Source organism: Tursiops truncatus, chromosome 16 (genome assembly GCF_011762595.2).
Source record: "Tursiops truncatus isolate mTurTru1 chromosome 16, mTurTru1.mat.Y, whole genome shotgun sequence".
NCBI lineage: Eukaryota > Metazoa > Chordata > Mammalia > Artiodactyla > Delphinidae > Tursiops > Tursiops truncatus.
In genome coordinates this window covers 65,882,113-65,888,103 of record NC_047049.1, presented here as the reverse complement: position 1 = coordinate 65,888,103, position 5,991 = coordinate 65,882,113, and the positions used below count along the sequence as shown (strand labels likewise).

The 5,991-nt window shown below is 38.0% G+C and overlaps 1 pseudogene; it reads left to right on the top strand.

The window, feature by feature from the left end:
* Positions 1-262: 262 nt before the first annotated feature.
* LOC101327911 (mesoderm-specific transcript homolog protein-like) lies at positions 263-1,467 on the top strand (annotated as a pseudogene).
* Positions 1,468-5,991: the final 4,524 nt, after the last annotated feature.

Genomic DNA, 5,991 nt, shown 5'->3' with positions numbered 1-5,991 from the left:
AACAACTGACACTGCAGAAATACAAAGGATCATGAGAGATTACTACAAGCAACTCTATGCAATAAAATGGACAACCTGGAAGAAATGGACAAATTCTTAGAAATGCACAACCTGCCGAGACTGAACCAGGAAGAAATAGAAAATATGAACCGACCAATCACAAGCACTGAAATGGAAACTGTGATTAAAAATCTTCCAACAGGCATGTGCAACCAGGTCCCCAAACATGGAGTCTTGTAGCCCAGGTCTTACGTGAATCAGGATGAGGGAGTGGTGGGTCCGGGTGGGGCTGTTGGCTGTGCCCCTGCTTGTGGCCTATCTGCACATCCCACCCCCCGCCCCCGGCTTTCCCCTGCTCTTCACTCATGGAAGTTATCAGGCAAATTTTTTACCTACAAGGGACTGCGTATCTTCTACCAAGACTCTGTGGGTGTTGGAAGTCCAGAGATAGTTGTGCTTTTACACAGCTTTCCAACGTCCAGCTATGACTGGTACAAGTTTTGGGAAGGTGTGACCCTCAGGTTTCATCGAGTGATTGCCCTTGATTTCCTAGGCTTTGGCTTCAGTGACAAACCGAGACCACATCACTATTCCATATTCGAGCAGGCCAGCGTCGTGGAGGCTCTTTTGCAGCATCTGGGGCTCCAGAACCATAGGATCAACCTGTTGTCTCACAACTATGGGGATATCGTTGCTCAGGAGCTGCTCTATAGGTTCAAGCAGAATCGATCTGGTCGGCTTACCATCAAGAGTCTCTCTCCGTCAAATGGAGGTATATTTCCTGAGACTCACCGTCCTCTCCTTCTCCAAAAGCTTCTCAAAGCTGGAGGTGTGCTGTCACCCATCCTCACACGACTGATGAACTTCTTCGTATTCTCTCGAGGTCTCATCCCGGTCTTTGAGCCATACACCCGACCCTCTGAGAGTGAACTGTGGGATATGTGGGCAGGGATACGCAACAATGACGGGAACTTGGCTATCGACAGTCTCTTGCAGTACATCAATCAAAGGAAGAAGTTTAGAAGATGGTGGGTGGGAGCTCTTGCCTCTGTATCTATTCCCATTCTTTTTTTTTTTTTCTTTTTTCTTGCAGTACGCGGGCCTCTCACTGTTGTGGCCTCTCACATTGCGGAGCACAGGCTCCGGACGCGCAGGCTCAGCAGCCATGGCTCACGGGCCCAGCCGCTCCGCGGCATGTGGGATCCTCCCGGACCGGGGCACGAACCCGTGTCCTCTGCATCGGCAGGCGGACTCTCAACCACTGCACCACCAGGGAAGCCCTATTCCCATTCATTTTACCTATGGGCCACTGGATCCAGTGAATCCCTATCCAGAGTTTTTGGAGCTGTACAGAAAAACGCTGCCGCGGTCCACAGTGTCGATTCTGGATGACCACATTAGCCACTATGACAGCTAGAGGATCCCATGGGCTTCTTAAATGCATATATGGGCTTCACCAACTCCTGAGCTGGAAAGAGTAGCTTCCCTGTATTACCTCCCCTATTCCCTTATCTGTTGTGTATTCCACTTAGCAAGAAAAGCCCAAAAGAGGTCCTGGCCACCAAACACTATTCTCTCACAAAAGTCCACCTGACTCACACGGGTGAACAGCATATAGTAAAAAGCCAGCAGAAGCTCTAAGGGTGACCTAATAGTCCACCTCCCATTCCTTTGACATCTGATCAAGTGTATGGACTTGCCTTTGTCTTTGTGTTATTAGGAAATTCTGATGGGCACTACTACTTACTGATGCAGAAAGATAGACAGACATTCTTTTGCATAAAAGTCTTTGAAACACTTCCATGGACTTTTCTGAAATATTTAGAAATGCTAATTTCTGGCCCTGATTGGAATTATCTAAAGGTGCCACCTTCACCTTGCCTTGAACGGCTTTAATTCTCTAAGTGACACAGCTTCAAGTGAGGATTAGTCTCCCTTGTCATAACTTGGATTTAGTTTCATTGACTGCTTCTAACTGTAGTCATTTTGTTAGACTTTGGTTTCAATAATGCAGTATTCTAAGTATACTTTAAGACTATGATTTACCTACACATATTATGTATGTATTTTACAAGGACACTAAGCCATCAGACACTTACTCTAGCAGAGTAGTTTAATCTTATTAAACATGTTTCATTTCTGAGTAAATTGAACTAAAGCCAAGCTATTTACAGGATTTCCTAAAATCACAGAACATTAAGGACAGTACTCTCTGTGCCAGAGATTTACTGTTATTTGCTGTTAGAACTGGTCTTTCCAGCTAATAACAGTCGGACTCGTCATACCTCAGTGCTTAGAAGCATGTCCCTCCTGAGCCAGAGTGGAGAGGAGGGGATTGTTGTAGAGTCCAAGTTACCAGGCTGAATATATACTGATGGCTTAACTTCTCGTTGGTTGTCCCAGAGAGGGTTCCTCATGTAGCTCAGCAATTCCTGTACTTTACAAATGGGAAAGTTCCAGAAACTTTAAGAACAAAGTCTGAAAGTTCTATGAGCAAAAGGTGCTGAATACTTTTTTTTTAAGCCACAGTTTCATTGTCTTAGTTAAAACAGGATTATTAAGTAGTGATTTTAAATTCTTTTTTTTTTTATTAGCAACTTCAAGTATAACAACTGGAATACGTGTTTATTTTCTATTAATACAAATGAATTTTGACAAAAAAAAAATCTTCCAACAAACAAAAGCCCAAGACCACATGGCTTCACAGGCGAATTCTATCAAACATTTAGAGAAGAGCTAACACCTATCCATCTCAAACTCTTCCAAAATATAGCAGAGGGAGGAACACTCCCAAACTCATTCTACGAGGCCACCATCACCCTGATACCAAAACCACACAAGGATGTCACAAAGAAAGAAAGCTACAGGCCAATATCACTGATGAACATAGATGCAAAAATCCTCAACAAAATACTAGCAAACAGAATCCAACAGCACATTAAAAGGATCATACACCATGATCAAGTGGGGTTTATCCCAGGAATGCAAGGATTCTTCAATATACACAAATCAATCAAGGTGATACACCATATTAACAAATTGAAGGAGAAAAACCATATGGTCATCTCAATAGATGCAGAGAAAGCTTTCGACAAAATTCAACACCCATTTATGATAAAAACCCTGCAGAAAGTAGGCAAAGAGGGAACTTTCCTCAACATAATAAAGGCCATATATGACAAACCCACAGCCAACATTGTCCTCAATGGTGAAAAACCGAAAGAATTTCCACTAAGATCAGGAACAAGACAAGGTTGCCCACTCTCACCACTCTTATTCAACATAGTTTTGGAAGTTTTAGCCACAGCAATCAGAGAAGAAAAAGAAATAAAAGGAATCCAAATCGGAAAAGAACAAGTAAAGCTGTCACTGTTTGCAGATGACATGATACTATACATAGAGAATCCTAAAGATGCTACCAGAAAACTACTAGAGCTAATCAATGAATTTGGTAAAGTAGCAGGATACAAAATTAACTTTTAAAATATGTATACATATTTCTCATAATAGTTGTGCAAATAACACATTAAAATTTAGAATAAATTTTAAATATACACAAAAGTAAAATCCATTTTGTGACAGTTTAGGAACTTGGGTTTTACTCTGCACCTGGATCACAAATTGCAGCTAAAATTATAAGCTAAATTTCAAACAGAAACTTAAAACCAAAATATAAAAGATATAGAAATTCATTTGAAGGACAATATATAATTAAATCCACGTATGAAATATAAATAGTTCCTCTAGAAATGGCATATCACATCAGTGGGTACTTAAGTGTTAAAAAAAAGGCACCTCCAACATGAATTTTCAAAAGTTTAAAGTATGTTTGGAGCTCCTTGAAGGGAAGAGCTAATGAACTTTGATTGATTCAAGTAACAGGATAAGAAATGCTAGCTAAAAGTTCTTTCCCTTTTTCAAGAGAATAAATGAATTAACCAAATCTAAGAGTGTAGATATAGCCTTAAAATAATATACTATCAAAAAGAGGCCCATTTTTCCTGAGAATCTAGCTTATGATTAGCTTGTGAATAAAGTGAAGATGCAATATTCTTGATTTTTCTCTTTATATCAACCATATATATGCAAATATTTTGTCCAGGAGAAGTAAAGTACACTACTTAAAAGGTCAGCTTTAACTGTAATATTTGGAAAGCTTGGAGTTTCAATGAAGAGTTCATCAACTAAGAGTTGATAAGTTCATGAACTAACAGTTCATCAGCAATAAGATATTCATGGGCCATAACAAACCTCTAAAATTCACATTTATGTTTAAATGTACACTATATGAATTTAAATAAATGCATATGTACGTGTGCATACGTGTGGTCTTAAATTTATATACATAAAATCTCAATGAATTTTTGTGTATTCTAAATAATCTGCAGTATAATTAATTTGTTCTTAGAAATGATTTGGCCATGACTTCTTTCCCAGGTCCTACTTGGAACAGTTTGAATGTGAGGTAGTTGTCCCCAGGGCATCAGTCTTTACAGAGTTATGTGTTATCTGTATCCAAAACTCCTGATATATTTACTTAAGGAACAGACCTGGTAGTGCTGCATTTTACCATGGAGGATAAACCTGAATAAATTATGTTCACATTTTACTCTGAGTGAACACCTCCTATTTAGCTCATTGTCTCATAAAAACTTCAGGAATAAATTATGGACAGGCTAAATGCCATCGATTCATCTCTATGTAAACTCCTGGCATAACTGGTTTCAAACTCCTTTGCACTCAGAGTAGGCCTGGGCACTTATTGGAAGATAGAAAAGAGGAAACATTTAAACTTGGAAGGTGGTCTGTAGCTTTCCAAGATTCTTTTTCATTGGTAACACTATCAAAAAGAGGCCCATTTTTCCTGAGAATCTAGCTTATCATTAGCTTGTGAATAAAGTAAAGACACAATATTCTTGATTTTTCTCTTTGTATCAACTGTGGTGATACTCAAGAAGTTAATTTATGAAACCTACCTGGCAATGTTTAAAAACTCATGAATTCTGAGTTCTGATGCCACTTTTGGCTTTATCTTATTTTTTCTATTTTTATCTTCATCCTGCCCCAATTTATTATTTTCTTTTGGAAAGCTGGTTTACTCTCACTGGAATGTGATATGTAGATTAACTATATAATTACATAAATTAAACATAGGTGGGATATTATCAAGTTGTCTGGAATAATTTTGACCAAAGTATTAGTATTTTTCTTTTTCTTTATTTTATGGTTAATGCTAAAAACTGGTAACTTTTACATTCATACATCTATCTTATAGTCTCATGAGCGTTTGGCCATTTTTATTTTTTATTTCTGATTTTAAGTTTGATTTATTGGCAAAAAATCATTCTCCAACTTATTTTCATTATAGACTTTGAAATCAACTCACAGCTATTATAGCCATCTTCATATCATTGCCATTATCTAAGTAATAAAAACTCATACTATCATTAAAATAACTACATGCCATCTCATATTCTTATCATGAATAAGGAGTCATTATTTTGCTGAGGCAGCCATATTCTTTGATCAAAAGCCCTCGGAATTGTTAGCTTGTAACTCTCTTTTTCAGGAGGAAATTTTTTCAGCACTCTTTCCAATAATTTAGCAGCTTCAACAAATAGTTAAAAATTAACCACTTAACTCTATACAGCCCTAGCAATTTCAAAAAGAAAAGTGAATTCCCTCTATAAATCAATAATCCATGATTAAGATGACCATACATCCAAGTGGCCAGAACAGTCCCAATTTATACCTATTGTCTAGACATTCAGTCTGGTTCAAGCTTTGTCTTGGATTTATTTTTTCAATAAACTATTTTTAATAATAGTTCCATTAAAATAAGCCAGGATGAATTTGACCTCCATTTATGGTTTTAACTTCTGCTATGTTCTTGTTTAATAGCTTCTGAAATGCACGTGCAGTGAAGAGATTTCACTGTAGTGAAATCTGAAAGATGACCAGTAATAACATGATGCTTTCCAAAAGCAGCAC